Source organism: Nannobrachium achirus (assembly GCF_963921795.1).
Source record: "Nannobrachium achirus genome assembly, chromosome: 6".
In the NCBI taxonomy this organism is placed as follows: domain Eukaryota; kingdom Metazoa; phylum Chordata; class Actinopteri; order Myctophiformes; family Myctophidae; genus Nannobrachium; species Nannobrachium achirus.
In genome coordinates this window covers 58,635,743-58,663,431 of record NC_137815.1, presented here as the reverse complement: position 1 = coordinate 58,663,431, position 27,689 = coordinate 58,635,743, and the positions used below count along the sequence as shown (strand labels likewise).

The 27,689-nt window shown below is 43.0% G+C and overlaps 1 protein-coding gene across 1 annotated transcript in view; it reads left to right on the top strand.

Annotated features, from left to right (window-relative positions):
• The window catches only part of plxnb1b (plexin b1b), a 123,483-nt gene that overhangs the window by 20,795 nt on the left and 74,999 nt on the right, over window positions 1-27,689 (top strand). The gene's annotated exons all lie outside the window — the stretch shown is intronic.

Here is a 27,689-nt window from a genome sequence, read left to right as displayed (position 1 = left end):
ACTAATTGGGGAACCCTGCTCTACTGTATTTAAAATCAGTTCTTATATCGGCGGAAGGCCAGGAGGCGTAGATAATGTTTTTTGCCCGGTGAGCACAGAAATTCATCCTTGGTACTGAATTTGGTACTGGAATTCAAATGGCATTTCTGCAACTCACAGATTCATTAAGCTATAGCTGCTGTTGCCGATTTTAGCATGACTGGAATCGTTGTCCTCAATGAACAGTGATTTTGATGGCAATGGGCCACTTTGTGACCCTATAAAACCACACAAACAAAGTAAGCTTTATGTGTTTCTCTCTTTCCCTCTGCCCCTAAATTAGATTGACTCTAAACAGTGTTGTAGCCGCTAACGTTATGTGATCTCTGGAGATGTGTGAAAGTCTGACATGCTCGGCAGGGACAGACCAGACCATTGTTGGGAGAGGGGGGGTTAGCGTAGTGGAAGCCATGAGACATTGGGTTGTCATGAGAAGGGAGATGGGAGTTCGCTCAAAGGGCGTATGCGGGGGTTAAAGTTCTCGATCCTGGGGACTGATTTCAGTCTTGAGGATTCCATAGGATCTATTTCTGAGATCAGTGCAGATCCACAAAAAATAATAAATAAGGGGAAGGTGTACCGATGGCCGTGGCGTGAATGACAAAGTAGTCAAAACGCTAGTCAAGTGATCTCCAAACTAAAAAGCAGTTATAATTTCAAGATATGAGTATTTGAATCGGTAAGACTAGCATAGAAACAGAACTTCAGAAGATGCTTCTATAAAATTAAGCATGGATTGGCACACACACATTCAGTGAAGGCAATTCAGAGCTTCAGGGAAACACCCCAAATATTGGTGTGCGCTGCGCGTGCCATGTTTCAAAAATCACATGGTCTTGGGATTTCTTTTGGCTTTAACCCCTGCATATGACCCCTTGCACTGAGAGTTAAAAAAAAGCAATGGTAATGGAAGTATAGCAGGCAGGTTAGTGGTAGTTGATAACCTAGACAGCCTCGGGTTGTTTGTGTGTGTTAGGAGTCTTAAGTATCATGCATAGTAATACATAAGGACCGCAGGTCGACACTAGAAACAGAGGGGGAGAGCGATTTCTAATGTTTGGTCCGTTTAATGTCCGTTCTTTCTCCCTGTCCGTACTTCTCCGTTAGATTACGTACACCTCTCAAACTGATCATACAGGACTTGTCCATAGCAAGAAGTACCAGCGGCCACCGTTGTGAACCGTAGGGGCAGTAGTGAGGAAAATAACTTTTCCTCTGCAAAAAGAGTGGAAAGATGTTTGTAACGTCTGTAAATATCAACCATACCACTATGATACAAACATGGAAAGCTCTGTGGCTTGAACACCCCATCTAAGTTTCCTTTTTATGTAGACATTGTCCTTTTTAATACGACAGACAATATTAAATCCTGTTGGTTATTGATTAATCACCAGATTCGAGAGATGGGGGCTACTCGAGGTGAATGTGGTTCATTCAGCCAAGATCTGTTTCACTTGCGTTTCGAATGGTATATCCTTTGACTGGCTGGTGATATAACGTTAATTGACACAAAGTATTTATAAAAAGACTTGTGTGGATGACAGACATTAGAGTGAAATCCTGGTCGGGGGCGTGCTGAGAATTGCTTGCTTTGCTCTGTTCTGCTCTCGTGCAGCCCCAACGGGAGCAGAATTGGAGCAAAGAGCGGGTCGGCACGCACACACCGTGGACGAACTAAGCATGTCCACGTAATTACTGCACGTCCTCTCTCACCCAAAACATACACAAAATCAAACATCCGGAACTATAAAGTGCCCATTACAAAAGCCTTACAAAACAATAGTGTCCTGCTCTGTCTAAGAACACAATTAGGCCTAATGAGCATACTGTCATAGGAAAGTATTAGCCTATCTCATTAAAGCTCAGAGATGCAGAGTCTCTCTCAGTTCATTATGGTGCTACATGAATAGTTCCTCTGCTGCACTATGTAACATTGCTCTTCTACCCCGGAGAGTGCTGTTTTACCGTTGAGTTAATGGAGCCTGCCTGCTTGCTCAGGGGATGAATTCAATCTTGACCTTCAATTTATCTCACCAGAGATGGGAGCGTGTCGCTGTTACTACATGTCATCTTTTTGACACCCGACTCTAACCCTCACCCTACCCTAACCTCCATGGAGTGAGTCGCTAACCCTCCGGTCGAAATGATGGTCGTTCGAAAGAGCGCGATTTTCCCACCAGAGATTGTCTGCAATTCAAGATGCCGTTGTCAATGGGCACAACCATACTAGTCACATACTGTTGAAGAGCAAAACGGACCTCTGCAGACCACTATAATTTACCCCAAAATGAGTTGCCATTTCAGCATCACCATTAGTTTTCTTTTTTTTGTGTTGGGCTGCTTTGGCATAAATCTTGTTTAAGTGACAATAGCCTATCATTAGTTAGGAAACAAGCAATTAGGAGGGCATCAGCCATGTGCCCAGTGGTCAAGAGAGGGCAAAACCTTTTGGACGGGATCCTTATAGTTATAATTAAGTCTCTCGTTTTCATCCTTCAGCAAAGAAAGAGAGAGATTAAAATAGAAAATGTTGGTATTTAATTACAGAGTTGCTACAACCGGTGGAATACTGTCAATGGCTGTTTTAAGACCGACAGCTTAACAGCACAAGAAATGGTGGCATTGTTGGTTTTGATGACGCTTCGTTTTCCTCACTGAACAGCTGTGGTTTTTGGTATGGGAAATGCAGCCCTATTCAAGGGTAGGCAGTAGAACAAAAACATTATGCTGTGGTGTATGCCAGAACTTACCAACATGCCAAGTTGAGGGTAAAAGCTTGCACTCATGACGGAGAACACCATGATTTTGAAGTCTGTTTTTCTCACAAGAGTCTTGTTTGTAACTATTTTAGCCACTTTGAGGGCCCTTCCCGCTTCTGTTTACAGAAAGCTTGCGTCCCTGCTCTCTCATGTGGTGCAGCAGTAATATTTTCTTTTCCGTGTTCATCTGACCTGAGTTATGTAGAGTTGGCCCCTCTCGGCCCCTTCCAAGATTGGTCCTTGTTTATTTGGAGCAGCGGGCATGTTTAAGAGGACACTTAGTACAATGACTGTGATGTCACCCCCCATAGAGTGTGCGAGAACAATTGGCCGTCTGTGTTGGCTGGTGACCCACCGAATTTGGCAAGGGAGAGTGAACACACCACGTCACTAGTAGAGTCACCATACATTCACTAACGATGGGAAACTTGGCTGACATGGGCACAGTCCATTTCATGGCCACAAAGGGAGCCATTAAGGCTTAAATGCATCCGGATCCCAGTCGCCCCTTAACATGAGTGTGTGCCTGGATTTGTATTCTGCGTCCTTACGACATTTCATCGGTTAAATGATGAGCCTGGTTAACCAAAGTTGCGTTTCACTGGAATAACAGTATATTGCCAGATATTCTTTTTACATAAATTGCCAGCACAGGCAGGGAGGAGTCATTCACACATCACAAGTTATATACCATCATGTGCGCCCGGACGAGCGGTCCGGGCACCTAGGCTCCAAAGCAGCCTGACAGCGCGTTGCGGGTTCGAGTCCTGATCCCGACGACCTTTGCTGCATGTCACTCCCCAACTCTCTCCCCATTTCCTGTCAACCTACTATCCTATCAATTAAGGCATAAAAAGCCAAAATAATGCTTTGCTTTTATTGTGATGTGTATGTTGTTTCGAATGTAAAAAATAAAAATAAACATATTGTTTAAAAAAAAAAAGACAAAATAATTATAATAAGTACCATCACGACGATTCACGAGAGATTAATAATACCGGGCCGGCACAATTACACTTTTAATAGAGGTGTCTTCAAGTACACAAGACTATTTGTATTATTTTACTTGATTACAATTTTACCTTTCATCCAGAGATCGTAGATCGGCTATTTTGTGTGCGATGCAACCAAGTATAAATAAGGCATAATCCTAACCCCATTCCCCAAAGAAGACCCTGCCAGGTCGAAAAGTTGGTTTCTGGTTTCTGATAAGTCCTGCATCGTGGCTACGAGTGTGCAGCCTTTTTCTTAACCTTTATAATCCTAACCCCAACCTGAATAATTTCTCTAAAGTACAGTAAGCCTAACTCTAACAATCCTATTTAACCATAAATAGGATTGTTCAATTTCTATTTTGAGGACCAGGAACATTGTCCTCACAATGTCTATTTCTCAGAGTTTATACTTGGGACATCTAGCAAAATGTGACAGATAATGCACTCAATTCAATTCAATTCAAAGGAGCTTTATTGGCATGAGAAAACATACGTTTACATTGCCAAAGCAAGTGTCACAAACAAAATAAAAACAGTTGAAAATTGGGAACATATATACTTTGGGAGGGGGTACAGCATTGTGTAAACAGAGCTATGTCGCATTGTGACATTTTATATATGTACAGGGTATAAAGCTTTTGGAACAAATAACAGCATTATTTTTTCTCAAAATGCATTTAAAAGTAGCAACTCTGTTTCATACTGTATGTGCAGTAGGTCTAGATGTCAATCCATGGTTTGTAGTCCTTAGGGTGGTTGTGTTTCTAGCCTTCTTTTGTCGCAACAGTTCACAAATCTTGCTGCTGTGTCCGAACATTGTTGTATTTCTCCCTGTAGGTATGAGAGTTTTTCATCATTGGTCATGTTTTCAAACTCACTTCGGGTGTGTGTAATCTGTGGGAAGTGTGTGTCTCTGATGTCTTGGTATAGTGGGCAGGTGGTTAGAAAGTGTAGCTCTGTTTCTACCACTCACACAGTGTGTTTAACAGACGTTAACTCTGTTTGACTACGCTGATAACTTGTCTTTCATCCTGATGAACCACTGTATGATTGATACCTTAATCTTTGATAAGGAAGCCAAAGTGGGGGGAACAAACAACAGCACTTCCTGTTCCCGTCAACATCAATCTCTTCAATACAACACCATCTGCTCACTGTGAGTGTAGAGGTATTTGTCTTTAGCTCCCTATTTTCCCCACGAGGCTCAGCTCTGGGCCTGGCCTTCACACACTCTGGCTCAGTGACAAATAGAGCTATTACATCAGTAAGTGACCCAGGTTGTACTCGTGGGTATGAACTGAGGGAATGGCCCCATAAATAAGACCTCGCAGATCCAATTGACCATATTCACATGGCGGCTCTTACTAGGACTGTCACGATTATGACATTTTACATGACGATTAATTGTCACTCAAATAATTGCGATTAATGATTTAATTGTGTTTCTGTCGTCTTGTAGGCTTTGAAGTTGCACATGGCAGAAACGACACTTGACCTAAATATACAATTAAATGACTGACATATTTAACAACTTTATTCTTAAAAAAATAACATTGATAGTGGAAATAGCCAATCTACAAGCTCAGGACGCGTTGTGAGCTTGTAGATCTGCTATTTCCACTATTTTTGAAAATGTTTGAAAATATAAATTAACATTTTTCAACGAGTAAACGATTATGACAAAAGAATTGCGATTATGTCAAATAATCGCGATTAGACGATTACGATAACAATTGTGACAGGCCTAGCTCTTACCTCATGCACCAGCATGAAGTGAGAGCAACCATGGTCAATACAGGGGAGTTCTCTGAGGGACTGTGGGACCAGCTGGCACAAAGACAGCTATAGGATTTCCTGCTGTTTTAAAGCCATCTCCAGGGCAACGATAAAATGCTTAAGACAGCAGATGCGCCAGCCGGCCTGAAGGCGGGAACGTATCGTATTCACTATACGCTCTCTCTTTTTACAACCTGGAGGGGAGCACTGGAGAAGCTCCAGGTTTTACCAAGTGTTGGCCAGGTTAAGGCAACATTCCTAGACAATGAGAGACAGTTCAGAGCTCCTGCGGCCAAAGGGAATGATATAGCTCGTGACAGCTCTGTAATACCCTCCGAGAGGCTCAAGCATGGTATCTGAATTTATTATATGTGCAAGGACTGAGACTGTTTGTTTTTCTTTCTTTTTCAGCTGTTCAGTTATAGTTGTAAATTATTCACTTCGTTTTATGAAAAGGAAGTCTGTTCAGCTGCATGATCATTTAAGCTCAATCAGATTTACTGGCCAGGCATGTCACTGTTCACTCCAACCCAGCCAGTCCATGGTTGTGGATGGTTTTCTTAACTTTGAATACCCCAAATACATTCCATTACAGTGCTTACTAAGTACAGGGTTATTTTCTTTTATTGATTTGAATTTATCTCTCTCTCTAATGCTCTCTTAACCATTCCCTCTTTGTGGCTTTGGGTATTGTTGGCCATGGTGAACGTTTTGTTTTTTTAAGAGGTTGCTTTGCTTGTCATGTTGGGTCAGTGCTCTCTGTGTCTGCCTTTTTAAAGGTAACTTCTATGAAGCATTGCCGCACCGTGTTCAGCAGGTTCTTTGTTGTCATCTTGAACAATGGCTGCCTTGTAACCAGACATGGAGGCCTCACCTGCGTAGCAAGAATTAAGATGACATGGCAAGCGTTTCAAATGGTTTAGGCTCAACTGGTGAATCCTTCGGCTCTGCACACAATGGTATTTTGTCTGTCTCTTGTCTCCGAAGTCACGGTTCTTCAGAGACTAGTTATGTTATAATTTGTGATGAGATTTGATGTTCTAATCACCTGTGTCTTTCCTTCAGGTTTGGACTGATTCTCATATATTTACATAATCACCAGAGGGCAATGTATGGTTACTTTTGGGCAGTTACTTGTTTGCACTCTCTGACAGAGTGAAATGAAGGTTGACTAATAGGTTGATGGGGTGGGGAACTGTTTTTGTGCACTCTGATGCTAATGGGGTTTTCCCCCTCAAGCTTCAATGTTATGTGTTTTTTTATGTTCGTTTGATGTTGCTTTTTCCTTTCTGTTCCTTTTGGGGTTGTTTTGTTTTTCTGTGGGGAAGGTTTGTTGTGAGGGACCAACTAGGAAATTCTAAAATGTTCTACTGTGCTTGCTGTGCGTATGGTTTGAACCACAATTATGACAGAATATAAATTTCTAAGTTTCAATGTAAGGGGAGCGAATATACCGCATAAGCGAACCAGCATTTTGGGGGTTTTGCGATCTAAATCAATTGACTTTGCATTTATACAGGAGTCTCATCTTTTAAAAGAGCATTCCAACCGATTGGCTAATAAACATTATCGTGTTTTAGCCTTTTCAGCTGCTTCTTCCAAAACCAAGGGAGTAGCCATATTGGCTAGACGTAACCTTAGGTTGGATTTTTTGGGTGATTGGTCTGACAGTGACGGGAGGATAGCTGTTGCTAAAATCCGCTTGGAGGGTAAAATGCTAGCACTAGTCTCTGTGTATGCTCCAAATGTTTTAGACAAAGAGTTTTACAAATTACTAACTAAAACCTTATTGGAACTGACGGATTTCAAAATCATTGTTGGTGCTGACTTCAATGCAACATGGCAACATAACCTAGATAGATCCACTGGGGTAGAAAGCAGAGAACAAGCACTAGCGTCTGCAGAACTACGTGCTTGGGCAAACTCAACTGGCTTACTCGACATCTGGCGTTTAATGAACCCAACGGTTAGAGATTTTTCTTTTCTGTCGGGTAGGCATGCTTCATTCTCTAGGATCGATTACGTTTTTGCCCCTGTTAGCTTGTTTCATAAAATTGCCAAGGTAGAGTTGCTCCCAATGTCACTCTCGGATCACAAGGCGGTGCTGTGTGTTGCTTCACTGAAACAGGTTATAGATAGAGCTCCTAGATGGCGGTTTAACACCACACTGCTGCGCGATGCGGCATTTGTAGCTCAGTTTCAAACTGGTTTGCGCGAATTTATAAATATCAATACAGGCTCAGTTGAGGATCCCAGAATTCTTTGGGATGCAATTAAAGGCTTTATCAGGAGTAATACAACCCTCTATGCGTCCACTCAGAGAAAATTAAGGTCAGCCAAACTGGTGGAATTGGAATCTCGGTTTTCTACTTTGGATAATTCTCTCCAAAATAACTTTGATGTTAGTACAGCAACCCAGAGAGAGCTAGTTAAGAAAGAAATTAACTCCATTCTCAAGCGCCGCTCAGAATTTCAAATGAAACGCACAAGGCAAAACTACTATTTTAATAGTGCAAGACCCAGTCACTTACTGGCTTTACGTCTTAGATCCAATGAGCATTTTGCTGATATTGTTAGTGTCAAATCAACAACGGGAGCCATGGTTACAGAACCCAAAGAGGTCAATGCCACGTTTCGTGCTTTTTATGATGAGCTCTACACCTCCGAGGTCATTCACGATGATGCAGTATGCAATGATTTTTTATCCAACATACAGTTACCAACCCTTAGCGAGGCGGATGCGGAAGCCTTAGATAGACCGCTCCATCTGGCGGAATTACAGGAAGCTGTGCTCGCAATGCGTAGGGGCAAGTCGCCTGGTTTGGATGGGATACCCCCTGAACTTTATGCCATCTTTTGGGAAGATCTAGGTCAGCTGATGCTAGACATGTTTCGATATGCAATTGAAAGTGGCTCTTTCTCCAGGGATGTGAATGTAGCTATTATATCATTATTGTTGAAGAAGAACAAGGATCCCACAGATTGCGCAAGCTATAGACCGCTTTCACTTTTGAATTCTGATCTAAAAGTTTTTGCTAAGGTGCTTGCGCGTCGCTTGCAGGGTTTTATGACCACCTTAGTACACTGCGATCAGACAGGTTTCATAGGAACTAGACTAGCCTCTGATAATGCTAGACGACTATTGCATATCATCGATAGGGCTAAGGAGCTGAGGACCCCCGCCGCAGTGTTGTCGCTCGATGCGTTGAAAGCATTTGATCGTCTGGAATGGTCTTACCTGTGGGCTGTACTAGATAAAATGGGATTTGGTGCTTCATTCATACATTTTGTTAAAGTACTTTATTCTAATCCGTCAGCGATGGTCCTAACCGGTAAGATCTGTTCGCCGCTATTCACGATTGGCAGATCTTCAAGGCAGGGTTGTCCCCTTAGTCCTCTCCTTTTCGCACTTTCACTCGAACCCTTGGCTCAGACAGTGCGTCAGTCTGCAGATATTACTCCTGTTTCGATTAACAACACACAGCATCGCATTTCCCTATATGCTGATGATATTCTACTGTTCATTGAGAATGCACCACAGTCAATTACTCACGTCCTTCAAATTTTTGATCAGTTCAGTTCCATTTCCGGCTACAAAATTAATTGGACGAAGTCAGCCCTTCTACCTCTAAATGATCAGATGAGATCTGCTATCCTGCCGCCCATAATCCCAGTAGTAAGCCAATTCAAATATCTTGGCATAGATATTTTCCCCTCTCTTCAGGCTATTGTTAAGAACAACTATGGTGACACTCTAAATAAGATTTGTCTTGATTTAGATAGATGGTCATCTTTGCCCAACTCTCTCCAAGCTCGAGTTTCAATCATAAAGATGAATGTTCTTCCTAGGGTTAACTTTGTAAGCTCTATGCTCCCTTTGCCACCACCGCCGCAATACTGGAATAAGCTTCACTCTTCGATATCTAAGTTTGTGTGGAAAGGGAAACGCCCTCGTCTTAAACTTTCTCTATTACAACGTGCTAGAGATGATGGCGGCCTTTCATTGCCCAACTTTAAATTTTATTATTGGGCCTTCACGCTCCGCCCCCTTTTAAATTGGTTTAACCCAGCAAATAAGGTTTCTTGGAGAGAGCTTGAGGAGAGTTTAGTGCAGCCTGTTGAATTGAGAGATCTTATCTATTCAAACATAACTACACATCAATGCAAAGTTCGCTTTGGACCTATCATTTCTCATTTAGTGGCAGTATGGAGGGCAGCTGAAAAGATGTGTAAGATTGATTGTAAATGGAACTTATTTTCCCCAGTGTTCAATAATCAAAGACTTTTAATCGAGGATCGCCCCATTCGCTTTCCAAGGTGGAGGGCTAAGGGGATTCGTACATTAGGGGACTTATTTGATAGAAATGGTTTACGACCTTTTCGAGATTTGTGTGACATCTTCAATCTGCCTGGAAATACCCTTTTTTTCTACTTCCAACTGAGAACGTCCATGAGGACCTACGGGGTCCCATGGCAAGCTCCCCTTAGATTGCACCCCTTCCATGAGTTTATCTGTGATGGTAACAGAACAAGAGGTTTGGTTTCCACCCTCTATGGTTTTTTATTAGACTGTAGTTATGGGCCCCTATCTGTTGATACTGTTTGGAGGAATGATGTACCAAATTTGGACCCTGACTTTTGTTGGGACACAGTATGGTCTAACATTAGGCTATCTTCTAGAAATCCAGACCATCAACAAATTCATTTAAATTTTGTTCATCGGACTTATTTAACTCCCCGCAGACTATGTGCTATGAGGATTTTGAATAATCCCAACTGCACTCTCTGCGCCTCAAATAGTATTGGTACCTTCCTTCACATGGTTTGGGAATGCCCAAATGTGTCGTCATTCTGGAATATGGTTGCCTCCAAACTTTCAACTATTTTTAGTATTAATATCATATCTTCTCCTTCTTTATTTTTATTAAATGACGTCTCACAGTTGCAACTAAACAATATACGCAAGCGCATCTTCTTTGCTGGATTAACGGCGGCGAAGAAGATGGTAGCTACGCGGTGGAAACCTCCTCATACGTTAACGTTCCGCCAGTGGGCCTTGACCTTTCTAGATATAGTATATTTAGAGCAGTCGATAGCAAGGTTACACGGAGCAAAAGAAGAAAACATTAATATGTGGTCGGACATTGCAGATAAGCTTAAGGCTATGATTCAAGAAATCACTATATAGTGGTAACAGCCTAGCACAGGCATGCACTATTGTACATTCCGTGTTGGTCCGGGGAAAGGGGGTGGGTGGGTTTTCTTTTCCTTTTCTTGTTTTGCTATTGTTTGTGTTGTTTGTCTGTTAATTGCATTTTTCTTTTGATCAATGTTTTACTTTTTCTTGTTCTATTCATATGTATGTCTCTAATTTCATGTTATGGAAAATAAAAATAATTGATAACAAAAAAAAAGGTTTGGACTGATTCTCATGGGGGCTGTATAAAACTTCCAGGAGCTTGGAATGTCAGGCGAAGAGCAGCAGACTTTGTCTGGTAAGAATCCAAATGGTTTCGTGTTTGACCTGAGCTTTTTACATGCAAGTTAATATATTATTACCTACAAATGTGGCAACTAGTCTGTGCCAAGTGTGGTCCACACAGTTGGCATTGAAAAAAGTGCATAAACCTCCTTGAGGTGACGACCATGAATTCCTGCTACTGCAACGCAAGACATATTTTCTTTTACAATCTTAGCACAATGGCTCTTTATGGACATCAAACCATTCTTGTAACTTTTTACAGTTTGGATGTTCTTGTTCTTTATATTGTACAGTCGTTATTACGTTCATTGTGAGTGTCCATATTCTGTGTAACTATTCACCTGCATTTCCAATATCTGTTTGTGTATATTCTTAGTCGTGCTTTCTGTAGGCTAATAGATATTGATCTATTTTTCACTCTACAGACACTAGTTGATGGTTTGGTATCCAAGTAGAATTACCAATTTGTTGACCCTGCATATTAAGGACAATATCAAATACCAATAATTGTGCACTGGAGACAATTGCTTGTCTTCTCATTGTGTTGATTGTGAGACCTGCCTATTTCCATGTCTCTACTGCCATCTTCACTTGTTACATGGTTCATGTACATATATGTACTTGAGGAAGAAACATTGTACTTTAATACATCAGAATGAACCTTTTAACTAAATTATATTATTCTTAAAGTTCGTATGGTTTATTCATAAGTAATCTTGTTTATTTTGTCATTGCTGCAGTTGTTACCAAAAATACCCAGATGTGCCTGGGGAGTAATGCTTACAGAATACAGCTTTCGAGTTATTTCCTCCAATTCATCTGAATTAAACAATAGCTCATTGCCTGCGATGTGAGTTTCCTCTCCCCGCGGTGACAACTCTCCCCCAGTTCCCCCCCACCCTACACCGCATCCCTGCACATTCAGCAGCTATTTAAAGTGTCAACGCCTGCTCCCAATTACATCTCCCCACACCAAACCAGAGTCTCTGGCCATGCTACGGTCTCCAGAGCCTGCCCTCACAGTAGCATTTTTATCTGTTTGTTTTCATATTTCGGTCTGCTCTCGTCCCTCCCTCTCTCGCCCTCTCCTTGTGCTCTTGCGTTGGCTTTTTTCGTTTTGTTTTTTTGACTCAGTCAAGGATTATTGCGTTTTCTCCACAGCTGACCTTGGTTACATAAACCATTGCTTGATCCTTCTTCCTTGATTCCTCCTCCCTGTCCAAGTTGCCATTCTGACGGCTGCCTGTCCTCCTAGCCATCCCACAAAGCCCAATGTTTTGATTACATTGTGTAATTGGATCCAGGGTATTTTTTTCTCAGGCTGCGGTGGCATGGGGGGGAGTTGGCTGGTTGGAGGTTGATGGACTAAATGCAGGGTGGGGGTCAGGGGGACAAGCACGGAAGCCTCTGTGGTTGGACTGGGAGGGTCATCATGGTGTGGAACTTGCACCTTCGGCTAAACTGTTTGCGGCCCATCTGCCCACGTAGCCGTCAAAGCCTCATTCATAATTGGTCATACGACTAGGGCTGTCACGATTATGACATTTTACGTGACGATCAATTGTCACTCAAATAATTGCGATTAAGGATTTAATTGTGTTTTTGTCGTTGACAATTACATTTCAGTTTGGCTTTTAGGCTTTGAAGTTGCACATGGTACAGTAGATATGACACATAACCTAAATATACAAAGAAATTACTGACGTATTTGACAACTTTATACTTAAAATAGCCGATCTACAAGCTCACAACGCGTCGCATCGTTTTGAGCTGATTTCCACTGTGAGCTGATTTCCACTATTTTTTTAAATGTTTGAAAATATTAACATTTTTCAACATGTAAACGACTATGACGATTATGACAAAATAATTGCGATTGTGTCAAATAATTGCGATTAGACGATAATGTAATAATTGTGACAGCCCTAGTCATACGACTGTGTTGCTCAATGGACATTTATTATCAACCTTAATGCCAGCAATACAAACATATTATCCTATACCTCCATCATCTGAAATGGAATTTACAAACACACTCAACCCTTCTTGTACCCTGATTGTAAAGTTAATACTTGTGCAATGTGCGACAGGTAACTTTCCATTTAGCGTTTGTTTCCATTTAGCTCTTATGAAGAGCAATGTTTTAGTGCTTGGCTCTTTCAGGGCCTCACTGAGTCACTCACATGTCCACATTAGCTCTCTCCGCGTTCCCCACAGTCATTATGTTTGCAGCCCTGGAGCCAGGCCTGTGATTTGAGTAGTGTTTAAACGCTACCTCACTCACACAAGTGAGGGGTGTATGTCAATGAGCTCACTTATTATTGTCTGCATTGTCATTAGCATGTCACAGAGGAGCGGGTATAGTGTTATAACTTATATTAGTGTTTTTAGTAGCTAAAAGTTATTGCAGTGAGCGTCACAATTCTTCAAAAGCTGGCGTTAGTCCTTTCTAACTTAATAGAACACACACATGTACGTGCGCACACCACACCAACCAATGCACCACTTTACTGTCTCACACTGTGTTTACCCAGCGATGTCATGCACACACCAAAATCTTAACCTTGCTTTGCATGGACAGCATGAGGCATTAATACACAGACACTCGGTTTTACATTTTGTAATCAGGTTTGCCAGGGGACAGGGCAGGATTGAGATATGCAGGGCAAACTGTATTATTGCTCAACAATCCATCAGAAAGCACAATAGTCGGTCTTGCTTATACAGTATAGCAACATACATACATGGGCACACACACACGCACACACACCCAATAGTCACTTTGCTTATATACTTGCATGCATGGGCACACATGCATACAATAGTCAGTCTTGCTTATCTACTTGAATACATACATGGACAGGCACGCACGCACGCACGCACGCACACACACACACACACACACACGCACACACGCACACAGCTAAAGCCAGCCGGAGATGAGCAGCCAAGCATTAGATTACATGGAAATGATCAACCATGGTAGACAGGAAACTCGGCAGGGGAGTGAGCTGTGCATGTGTGTGCACCCATTTGATTGTGACACACCTGGCCTCCTACAGACTGTGTTGTCTCATAGCAAAACACAACTTGACCATGTAGGCGATTAAAACGATCGTGAAGCAAGACGGACTGTTGAGGATGAATTAGGTGCCACAATGAACACAATGCCACAAGGTTGATTAAAGCGCTTAAGAAAACATTAGTGGTTAAAAAAAAACATTAGTGGGTTAAAACAGGATAACGACTGAATCCTCAATGGAGATTTAGTGGATGCAAACAATTTCCAAAGCAGACATCAACTCACTTAAATCTCTCCAACACATGACTGCATCCATGTTTGCAATAGATTTACAATAGTTTAATTTGCAACTGGGTTCCAGGCCAGGCCAGGATCCAAGATGGCATCCGTGTTGAGGCATTTTAAAATGTTGCCTCAAAGGCTGATTTGATGCTGAAAAGGAAATGCCAATACAGGCTATTCTTGTAAATGTGAAAACTAGTTTGCACATCCCAATAAACGTCACCAATATGAGTGTAAACTACAGTCATGGACATACTGTTCTTTACAATTGAACTTCATCAAACTGTGAAAGTTGGGCAGTCAAGGAAAGGGGAGATTGATTAGTGTGCCTAAGCATATCAGACATCTCAAGTAACATTGTTTGATTAGGAATCTGGACGCTGCTCTTAACAGATCGGAGTCATGGTCTAGATATTGTAAATATTGTAACTGGACACTCTACCTGTGAAACTAAATTACAGAACAATCAGATGTGTTTATCTGCGTTCTCAGAACCGCTTTACCTCCATAATGCTCTGTTAATGGTCCCACTCGAAATGCCTGACAAAATGGGAGTGGACCGCCAGGGTGTGGCTTGGTGTGGTGCTGCTAACGCCAACCCCCGTTGCTCTGTGTTGGCAAACTGTCCTCTGCGTCTCACTCTCAGCCCTGGGACACTGCTGTCTGAGGAGCTGGGGGTTGAGTGTGACTGAATGTTTGCGTCACTTCTAAGCAAATATTCCACTCAGGTCGTCAACCAAAGTCTGTGACTCACCTTTTTTGAAGAGAGCGTCTGTCCCTCTGTTTGTATTTGTGGAGGGTTAACACTGATCTTCCAATGACCCTATGCCGATGACGAAAGCAGCCCGACTACCTTGACCTGTGTGCCAAGTGAACTAGAACAAGCTACAAATGGCAAGCATGTGAGAATTACTTGCTGTCTCAAAGTCTGTGGGACTCTGAAAGAGGGAAGTCTGCCAGCATTTCCCTCGACAGATTTACCATAATACGATCATGACCTGTAATTGTACTTTTTATGAGATGTTTATTGGCATCATATCACTCGAGTGTGTGATTGACCATGTGTGAGCTTGTGCGCATGATGTAAGGATGTGGTCATCTTCAAGGAGTGGCCTTTGATTGTAAATCTATTCCCTTAGGCCCTAAGGGAACGGGGAACAGGAAACATTCCCCTAAGGCTTAGGGGATCGTAACCTTAAGAGTGACAGGCTGTGCTTTAGCCTGTCCAGTATGCATACTACTAGACGAGGCAGCTGCATATTATGTTCATGCACTGACATGCACCTCAAATTGCCTCATGTCTTACCGCAACTGAAGCTTAAAGCCAACTTTTACTTTATTTCGTATTTTTTTGTAGTATGACTTTTATTGCCGAAGTAAAACCTTCCAGGTTATTGAGCTTTTGGTGTTGCAAGCGTTAAGAAAGCCATGATGTAATCACATGGCTTAATCGCTGTGCTTATCCGCGCAGCCCTGTGTCCTCGGGAGGCAAGGTGACTTTCCTCGAGTGACTGAGAAGGAGCACTCATATAGCAAGCAGACCAAAGTAATCAAATCATGTCATTTAGTCTTTCTTTTGTTCCTTTTTTTTTTACTACAGTTTAATCTCAGAGTCTTGTCAGCCAGTTATGCTTGTACGTCTTCATGTGCACACTGCACACCAGGATTGAGTCAGAGAAACCAAAGGGGAGGGGAGAAGAAAATAGAACAGACCATACTACGTACTTTCATTTTTACTGATTGCCTTCTCTTTTTTTCCCCTCCTGTGCGTTCAAAGTCACCTCCGTCCATCTCTTTCACTTCCCGGACATCCAGAGAAGGGTCTGGAATCTTAATCATCGCTTGACCATTTCTGTGACATTCATTCACTGATTCCGGCTACCTTTCCAACATTTATCTCTATCTCGGCTATTTAGCCCTCCTCTGCTGCAAGATGAAAGACGTCTCTAGGACTGAGTTGTGCAGGAAGGGTTAAGCACTTTGCTAATGCTTAATACTTTGCCTTTGATGTTGAGCAGCTGAAAATATTACACAGTCAAAGCATGAAAAGGTAAAGAATGGAAAAAGAAATGGGTCAACCTTGCATTCCTTCACAGCTTTGTTTTCCTTTTTTAAGTACAGTGGGTTTTAAGTACAGGGTACACTTGGCCATGGTTTTGTTGGCATCTTTAATGTAACTTTATGTTGCTGTTTTTTTTTTATGTGCTGCCAATATCAAAATGCAGTTTAACCTTTACCTGTAGGGAATAGGGAAGTCTGAAAATCACTTTTTGTAGTGGTAATTCTGATGGATCACAGCAGCAGAATCCAATCATTGTGTCTCATTCGGCCTTGTATCCACTCTGCCGTGGCTGGATTATGCTCCATTTTGTTATTCAAATCTATGAAAATCGGGGATCTGTCTGCTATGCTGCAGTCCCACTGCTAGTCCCACTGCACTGGTGGTTGGTTTAGATCATTTGTTTATTCGTTGGTGGTCATGTAGTTTTTGGTTATTATCACATCTGAAGTATTCTGACCTAGAATTTGCAAACCGAAGACCATGCATGCATTAATATAAATATATGTATTAAAAGCTGCACTATATAACTTTACACTTCTACCCTGGATTTGAACCCGGTTTCCTGTGCAAGTGCTGACATGTGTACCATTCAGCTAAAATAGAGCCTGCATCAGATCCTGTGCCTATAGGTGAGCCGTGACCTTTGACACATCTAATTGTGGAGGTACATTGTGTGCTCAAGTAGTTCGCCGCTGTTCAGTCCAGCGGTTTGCGAGATTAGTTCTGGACACTGCCTCCTGTGGAGAGCCATGGGATTTTTTTCTTTTCTTTTTTTTTTATCTTTTCATTCCCACCCCAGCTATGGGGGAAATGTTTTGTTAATGTATGTAACATTTCCCCCAATGAGAATGAAAAGAGTATTATTTTTATTTTATTATTATTATTATTACTACTACCAAGGTGAGGTCTAGAGTGGGGAGATTAACTGAGTGAAATACAACAGCAATTGTAGGCACTGGCTCCTGTTCCCACATGATGCCAACATGGAAGGTTGCCAGTGGATTAACTCAACTGCTTTACCTGCCAGTTGGCTTGATTGGAACACTATAAAAAGATGTTGTGTTTTCCCTGTTTCTCTGTCCCCTCCCTCATATCCCTCATAACGAGAAAGTGATATTCTTATGTTTTTCTCATTATACCCCCCCACACACACACACACACACACACACACACACACACACACACACACACACACAAACTCTCAGATGGAGGATATGAATGAACCGGCCATAGTATTGGAGAAAGGGGAAAGTTGGAGATAGACAGTGAGCAAATAGTCGTGGTAGAGGTGCATGAGAGAAGGAGTGTGATGGATGGAGAGGACAGAGGAGGCTGCTGCTGTGAGAGTAGTGACGAGATGGAGTACGAGATTGAAAGAGACAATGGACAGATTGGAGAGGGGGTTGGAGGAGGCAGAGCCTCGGGTGCTTCAGTACCCAGAGGTACAGTTAAACAGGAGACTGATCAATATGTACGTCTGTCCCCAGGTGTTGGGCTGTGCATGACCCCCCATCTCTCTTTCTCTCTCTCTCACACACACACACACACACACACACACACACACACACACACACACACACACACACACACACACACACACACACACACACACACACACACACACACACACACACACGATTGCACATTCACAGAAACCACCATCAGTGTCTCCGAGGGACCTTCAAGATGACAAATTGGCACGGATCCCTATTGTTCTCTTATGCTCTTTACACCCAGAGAAAAAGAAAACCCTCCAATTAGGGCTCTTCTTTGAGAGTCTCAGTGAGGAGATGCTGGGAGGGCTGAGCAAGATGAGACATCCATCTTCTACTAACCTCTATGCATGCAATTCATAGCTGGTTGTGCAGTGATTTCCACTCTGTGAACATGGCCCACAACTATGGAAGTGTGTGGCAGGTAAGCAGCAGCTCTGGCGCTAAGCGTAATGGTGTTTGCTCGAGGGTACATTATAGATAATGGGAGTTAGAGGACGGTTGGATACCTGTCTAAATAGGGCCTGATTATTAGTGCTCGGAAGAACAAGGCTATGTCGGAAAAGGTCTGCATTGTTCTGAAGAAAACATGTTTTTTGAGGGGTATGCATCTGTGTACGCAATAGTACCGGTAATTGTTGATCTCTGGTGTGTCTATTACCTGGCTGGCATATGTCAAAGCCCACAGTTTCATGGGACTGGCTGCTGTGTTATCTGCAAGCTAAGCAGTAAGCACACCTTTTATCCACTGTTGTTTGTTTGTGGTCTTAATGTGTCCAAGAACACAAAAGAGTTATCTACATAAAACTAAAATAAAATCATGCTTAACTTGAAAAGTTGGAGCTGTGTTGCCTACCGTACCCAGGGCTGTGTCAGTCATGAGGTGCAGCCGTCTATCGTGTATGGTGCATCGTATGGGTTTAAGTGCAAGAGCTTTTGGCTCTGTGGTGTTCAGAGGCTTCTAAATGTGTGATTCAGTTTTGGAGCAGATCCGCAATGCGTTGTGAGCTTGTAGGTCCTCTAATATCTGCCGTTCTCGGCATGTGGCGGATCATAAATTACCTTTAAAAAAAAGTAAAATAAAGTGTCCCAGGCATTGGCTATTACACCGAATGTTTTTATTTGATCCTTCGTCAGTTTGAATATATGGTGGTATAGTGACCTTAACTTTAACCCTCCATCAGTTTCAGCCAGTAGGCAGCCAGGGAGGACAGAGTAATGACTAGTATTTAAACAGCTCTCAGAGCCTCCACTGATAACGGTGTGTAGGAGAGCGACTAGAAGGGGATAGACTGTCGATCCCTCATCAAGACTGCACACCCTTATGCACATAAACACACAGACTACTGTCGCAATGATTCAAAGGGCGGATCCTGAGGCGTATAAAGTCGATTCCCTGTCTCTTGTGGGATCAAGCACAAAGCACACAAATAAACATAAGTCAGCGGCTGTGTCGTGGAAGTGAATCACATCAAAAGAGGCCGTGATGATGGTTGGCATGTTTGGTTTTGAACGTTTGGTCTACAGTTTGACGAGTTCGTTCAGCCCTGTTTTCTCTAAACACGTTACTGGTAGGTAAGCCCAGGGGCCTGAATGAAATGGACCAAATCCTCTATAGCTGCAGTTATCCCATGTTTTGTGTAATTAGTTTGTCCCTGCATGGTGCTTTCAGCAGGATACTGTCCTGTTGTCTGTATATTTCTCTGTTAAGCCTCATTTATAATACTGTTGAGGCATTTTCACAACAGAATTATTCATTTTTGTTCAGCGACACAGTCATACACATAGCATACACAAGGTTATATTATGGTGTATATTGTGTTATTCTCATCTTGTACTTTTGGTCTGCCACAGTGTCTTGTATTGTGATGTTCCACAAGATAAAATGGACATGCTGAACTATAAGCCCCAGTAGATAAGAACTGCACACAACTGCAATGTGAGTTCAAACTACTGCCAAGTCTTTGTGGGCAGGCCAAACACCCCTCCCCCATCAGTATAGTTATTCTATATTGAGATAAACAGTTGGAAAGAGAGGGAGACAGTGTAGGGGAGACAACGTTTTGATCCCAGGCTGTGAAGCATTCAAATGGTTCTTTTTGACGTCATCAACAACAGTTCAATGACATATTATTTTAGGCCACTGAACAGTACACTAAGGCTAAGCAAATGATGTCACCATGTGATCTGTCTGTCAGATGTTTATTATTGCATTCAGATTCAATACGATTGGCTTTTAAAGTTAGCGGAAGGCATCTGTTTTGCATAAAATGACACAAATCATGATTTCTGTCTGATTTCCATGAAACGTTGCTCTCACACGTCCAGTAGGCCAAAGGAGAACATCCACCTAAAAGATGTCAAAGCGGCCTCATGGAGCGACGGGAACATCCTTCACCCTTTAACCTATAATTCTTGAACTGTAGGTCGCACAATCATTTTTTTTTGATGCTTTAGGAGATTAGTACTTTTCAGAAGAACTTTAAGACAACAGATTCTGCGGTAGACTAGACTACAGCAAACATAGATGCGCCTGCAGATATTCTGTGACAGTCTAGCTGCTGTGGAGTCTGGGTGTGGTTGTATACAATGGCTAGAACTCTATTGTTCTGTGTTTGTAGGACACACACACACACACACACACACACACACACACACACACACACACACACACACACACACACACTGACACACACACTGACACACACACCACCACCAAATGTACTTATCCATAGAAAATAGTAGAAAAATGCAGTCATGCAGGTCTACTTGAATAGGTGTCTTTGTACTGTTGGGTACATTTAATAAAAACATTTAGGTGGAGTTTAATGTTAAATAAGTGTAAGTGTGTGTGTGTGTGTGTGTGTGTGTGTGTGTGTGTGTGTGTGTGTGTGTGTGTGTGTGTGTGTGTGTGTGTGTGTGTGTGTGTGTGTGTGTGTGTGTGTGTGTGTGTGTGTGTGTGTGTGTGTGTGTGTGTGTGGGGGGGGGGGGGGGGGGGGGTCAATCCAATCCACTATTGATTGGTGATAATGACTAATGAGAACCTCATCTGTGACTCTACCAGGGGTCCGGTTGTCCGGATTTAAAATGAAGCAAACACAGAACTAACAATTCCTATGATTGGCCGCTAGTTGCGCTGTTCTGGTACCAAAAGCAATATGTTCTCCATAGGATTCCATTCATTTCCCCCGAACTTTTACATTAGCTTTTCTTACCTTAATAAACATTGTCATAAATACTTTATGGCTCCTCTCGCTAGTTTAAAGCCTCGTTTCAATCACCATGATATGCGTTTTGTGAAAGTATGGCCCCATTGATGTTAAAGCAGGGAATGTTGTAGGAGGGGCTTGTGATATAGGCTTGTGATGATTCTTCTTCATGTGCTTTATTTTCGGCAGGCTCAACACATTTATTTAAGTATCCCTGCGGTTGCATGTGACCGTTGGCATCCAATAGCATTCCTTGGGTACCATTAAAAAAATGATGGCGGACACCCATATGAGGGCAAAACATAGAGTATATATACTAGTAAGACACCTGAGGGTGACATGCGACCTCAGGGTGACATGCGACCTCGGCCTAAAGGGCGAGGTCGCGCCAATTCTTGACCATCTGGCCAACCACAGCTTTTCTCTGACGATTCTAGTTGTTGTCATTCTGGGGGGAGTTTGTTCATGTTTTTGTGAGGGTATCAACCCTAGCAGACACGGGGAGAACATGCAAACTCCACACAGAAAGGCCCTATCGCCCACACCCTAGGTGGGGTTGGCGATAGGGCCTTTCTATGTGGAGTTTGCCTAAACATGGAGATGTGGTACAGAATGACTCATATACAGTATGGGCATAAAAAGTATGTCATGTGACATCACTTCTTGTACAGACAGTCAGACAGACAGACAGCCATTGACTCCGGCCTAACAATGGCTACTGTCTATGACGGTAGTCCCATATGACATGATGGACTGGACTATCTCCATATATAGTGTTCTCCACATCTCCATGTTTAGGCCAAACGGGTTTGCTCCATTTCTCCATGTATAGGTCCAAATGCCCAACGTTGAGCTTGACAACGAAACGTTCTTAACACAGCCGCCCCCATGTTTACGTTAGAAAATATGTTAAATTCTAAAAAACGTTTCGAGTACCGGTTTGATACAAGCTTTGAGCGAATAAGCACTACACTTCTGGAATCCTGTGCGTCGACTTAAAGTCGGATCCAGGCCTAATAACTTTATCTGGCCGCCCCGTTGCCACCTCCTTGTTACATTTTCTTTTCTCCAGGTGGATGGACACTCTTTCATAGGTGATCTAAGTCCAGCAGCCCTGTATCAGATCGGAGGAGGATAAGGCACATTGTACCTCATCCACCCTTTCTTCTCTCTCCTTTTGGTATCTTTATCCTCCTCCTCCTTTTTTTCTTTTTTATTCTTCTCTTTTTTTGTCTTTCTTATTCTTGTGTATCCTTCTCTTTTTTTTGTCTTTCTTAGTCTTGTGTAGCCGCCCCTTACAGGAAGTGATGTCACGACTCACTGACATCACACTGACATCACTTCCTGTACAGAATACGTACGTACGTACACTCAAGCGACAAGGTTTTTCAGAGTAAATGCGACCTTCGGTCGCAATAATAGAGAGCGGACAGCCCCGCCCCCAGCCATTCACTTCAATGCAAGTGCTCAGTGGTGTTTTGAAGCATGCGGAAGTAGCTAATCCAGGTGGATTCTGGGGGAAATTGGCCTCTACCTAGAGGCCAAAATGTTTGACATCCATTGAACCCTATTGTAGACCCCAGCGGCGCGCTCTTATGCTCGTGCATGTATGTTTCACCCCGCCTGAAATTCCAGCTTTGACCAGTAGGGTGGCCGCTTCAATGTTTACAAGCCGTTCTGAGGGCTTGGGGCAAAAGCGTAATTTTTGCTCTGATAGAAACCAATGGGTCACGTAGCGGTTCCCACTGTAGAAGGACACATGCGGACACTGCAGACACTCCATACTCTGTGTGTGTGTGTGTGTGTGTGTGTGTGTGTGTGTGTGTGTGTGTGTGTGTGTGTGTGTGTGTGTGTGTGTGTGTGTGTGTGTGTGTGTGTGTGTGTGTGTGTGTGTGTGTGTGTGTGTGTGTGTGTGTGTGTGTGTGCGTGCCTTTTGTTGGTTCTGTCTGGGTGCTTTAGGATTTGCATAAGTGAATGACTTGTGTGTTTGTATGTGCAGACATGAATGTACTGTACGTGTACATCCGCATTTCCTAGGAGATGTGATAGTCCTTGTTATCCTCCTCTGGCTCTCTCTCTCACACACACACACACGCACACGCACACACTGACACTCGCACTCTTATTTGCAATCAGCGGGAGGGTGATGGGGAGCAGAGAGGGCGCCTATTGTGTTTTAAATGGAGCTGTCCCTCCCTTGTATTGGAACAGAAGAAATACCCCCCCCCCCCCACCACACACACACACACACACACACACACACACACACACACACACACACACACACACACACACACACACACGCCCTCCCTAGCCATGGTTTCTAGACATGGTGCCATCCACAGGGCTCCTCCCCTCTCCCACCACAGGAGGAAGTATGGAGGTTCAGGGTTGCTGTGTGCGTTTTGATTACAGCCCAACCGTTTGGAACAGGGACGTGCAGAGAGTGCTAGAGAGGCAGGGGCTGACATTTCTAAAAGGGCCTTTTGGTGAAAATATCAAAAATAGCCGACCTCCAAGCTCACAACGCGTCGCGCTGCGCTGCAACGCGGGAAGTCGGCTATTTTTGATGCTTGATACCACACTGAACTGGGCATAATCAAGTCAATACTGGAGATGTGGCATAATGACATGGATTTCTATATCCAGAAAGAGCAATTCTTTCAACATAAGATGCTGCGTTCAAGTTCAGGAGAGTTTGGACAGGGCAATTCTCTTGAATGCTGCCTTCAGGTATGGCATGGAAAGAGGGCATTTGCATTTCTTTCACCATAGTAAAAACTGCATTCATGGTATGGAGAGGGCAATTTTTACAGACGGATAAAAGGGCAGGGGCTCAAGCCCCCTTTGATGTCTATGTGTGCACATGCCTGGTTTGGAATGAGTCATCCATCACAACCTGTCTTGAGACCCTCGGCCTGCCCCAACCAATTCTCTCTCGCACGCACGTGCACACACACACACACACACACACACACACACACACACACACACACACACACACACACACACACCGTGAAACACACTTTCTCCTGGTTTGGTTTTTGGCTCCCCTGGGGAGATGAGTGGGTTGTACTATGGTCTCCAGATGGGGATGGGGGTTGTGTGTGTGGGTGGGTGGGGTCGGGGAGGTCCTCTCCAGGTTAAGGATTATGAGAGGAGCCATGCATGTACATATGGATTTGTGTTTCGCAAATCAACCCCAGGAGAGAGATGGAGCTGGAGGTGGGCTTCACCTCCCACGGCTGGAGGATGTGGTCTATGATGATAACGGGGTGGTGTGTGTTTGTGTGTGTGTGTGTGTGTGGGCATACGTGTGTGTGTGTTGTTCATGTTTATGCATGTAATGTTAGAATGTCAAGGCTGGTGGTGTGAATATGAGGGGCGGCAGGAGTGTTACGGATTTTCAATTCCGCCATCATTCTTGGTGTGGAGGTTTGGCGTGTGTGCTGGATGTGTGGGTGGGTATGTGGTGTGTAACCATCTTATCGGTGCCTCGGCAGCTGTGGATCTGACACTGTGTGTAATCCCATTGATCCCATTAGCAGCGTTGTTTGACCAGCCCACAGGCTTAAAAACATCGGTCCACTATAATAATTATTACAGCATGCTGTGTGCTGGTAGACAATGGACTGATATATCTACCTTGTTTATTGCTGCACTCTCAAAAAACGTTCACCTTGGAACAAAAGCCAAACGGAGAAGGTCCATAGACAAAAGAACACATGGCTGAGGGATTTTGTCCCACACACAAACGCACAACTACACAGACACCTGATTGCATGAATACACACACGCGCACACACACTCACACTCCTTTGCCACAGTCGGGCCAAGTGGGACTTTCCAAGTCATTTTCCATTATCCAAAGTACCTTGCTGTGTGTAAGTGCATACATTTATAGTGTGAGTTGTTGAAGGGGAAATCAAAACACCATGGGTTAGTTGTTTGCTCCACCACTGAGCAACATGAAGAGAGTAAAGTGTAGTCTGAACAGAGACTAACAGGTGATGATGTCTTTCTGGAGTAGACCAACCTCCGGCATGGGTTTCTCCACAACTCAACACACATCTTACCATTTCTTAAACAGTTCATTTTCAGTTTCGGAAAGCACGAAACTGTCTCAAATTCAAAAAACAAAAAACATTGAACATCTGTGGAGGGAGGGTCGAAGGGAATTAACCTATTTCTGGCTGATTTACAGCGTTTGGCAGTACAAAATGTATCACTCTATTGAAATGTCTACAAGACTAACGCCAGTCCAGAATATGTAACACGATAAGCGATGAGATGTTTTTTTTAAGAAAGTGTAACAGTAAAACTTCTTGCCATGTCCTATCATTTTTTTAATGAAAAAACATTAAACATATTGTTAAAAAAAGAAAGAAAAAGTGTAACAGTAAAAGCAAAGTCTTTTGCACACCATGTCAGTTTTGGGGCGGGCGCATTGGTGATGCAAGCAGCAGATGTGTACAATGAAATAGAATGACCTACAGTACACACAGTCTACACTCGCACAATAAAGAAAGCTTTTATTATAAAGGCAACATTTCGGTCATGGACCTTCTTCAGTTCAGCTATCTGGAAAGTGTACGAAAAATGTCTTAGGTGGTGATGTCGTCCTTTTTGTTCTCTGCTGTCAAAACCTGTTTATCTACCTGCTTGTGGCTCGATCGAGGCAGAGAATTGGCTGCTGTGTGTTCCCTCCAAGGTCAAGCAAGGCAGACCTTGTTTAGATGTATGCGATGCTCTGGGTGTACTCTGAGAAGCGGTTGATGCCGTTATCCCCTGGCGCTCCTGTATAATGAAGTCTGTCAGTGTGTGCGTAGCGGAGGGTTGGTGACCCTTGTGTTGTCTGGGGCTCAGTGATGAATGAGGTTGTTCCAGTGAAGGTGTGAGACTTGACTGTGCAGTGCTATGCTGTCTGGCAAATGCTAATGCAAACACATACACATACACACACACACACATTTTCCCTCTCCATAGGACTGTCGGCTCAGATATTACCCCCAAGAATTTCTTCCATTCTCTTCTGCATAGGAACATATAAGAATAGATCATCATTACACTCCCATTATACCCATTCACTATATATACCTAGGATACATACAGTACAGTACATACATACATACATACATACAAGTATTATTACATACATTTCCAGTCAGCCTGTGTCCCACTGCAAAAATAGTGCGGTTCAACTTGGCTCTTGAAATTGAATGCCTTTCAAACCCCAAGCGCTCTCCTTTGATCATTACAAGCCGGATGTGTTTTTTTTTAAATGGCCATAACGACGCCAAACCAAAACATGGATGCATGATGCAACTTCCACCCAAAAGGCTGTAATAAGAAAAACCACCCAAAGGCCAAAAAATATCTCCTCACAGTGGACAGCAGCAATGACAATGATTTATTTTTTGTGTTTATGCACACTGTGTGTGTGTGTGTGTGTGTGTGTGTGTGTGTGTGTGTGTGTGTGTGTGTGTGTGTGTGTGTGTGTGTGTGTGTGTGTGTGTGTGTGTGTGTGTGTGTGTGTGTGTGTGTGTGTGTGTGTGTGTGTGTGTGTGTGTGTGTGTGTGCATTATATGTTATGTATGTATGTGTATGTAATACTGTATATAAGCACACACACCTCTATAAAGTTCTAGTTGTGGCAGGCAGTGTCTGTGTGTAGCTGGTGCATAGCTATGTCCATCTCTGGACTGGACATGCCCGACATCAGTGCACATCTGCATATATGTTAAAATGCCCATATATGGACTAGACATGCCCAACATCACCGCAAATGGACGTTGTTAGGTTAACCTCCCAAATCTTCATTGTTAGCAAACAATTTCTGTTGCCCAGAGCTTAATTAGGGAGAGAAGGGGGATGTGAAAGGATGAGGAAGGAAGCTTGATCATTGAGAGAGAGAGAGAGGGGAAGGCAGAAGGCTAGTGAGGGTCAGGGAGAGAGGGGCCAATGCTGGGTACCGAAACCTGAACACACTGATGGATCTACATGTTGATTTGTTGACTGTGTATCAGAGGTGTGGACTTGAGACCCAAGTCTCAAATTTGATGAGTGATCAAATACAAAAAGTGGTTTGATTAAATAATTGATTTATTGGCCACAGTCAGACATTAAGGCTAAAAGGATGACACAAAAAAGTCCTGGGGACTTGGATGACTTTAATGACAATGACCCTTTTTGCATATTTTTTCACCTTTCAATGATTAGGTTTTTTTTATATTTAACTTGACTTCAATTCGCAACTCTTTCCCCACCTTTCATCATTTTACATTTCATTTTTTAAGTCAAGTGCGGGCTGAAATGTGTATTTGACATACTGTAGTTAAAAAACCCTGAAGTCTGCATGAAAAACTCCAGGGGGGGAAAAAAAACATCTCTGTGCTCTTTTCAGATACAGATAAATCCACAAGACCTTATAAAGTTCTATCTTTTGCATTGTGCAGAGATGTAATTTAAAGCACTGTCCTGTTTAAGCAGGTTTTCCCTACGCGATCACAGCTGGAGCTTGAGGCCGGAGCTGTAAGTTACTAAGTGCGGCCCAGGGTAAGCGCTCAACTC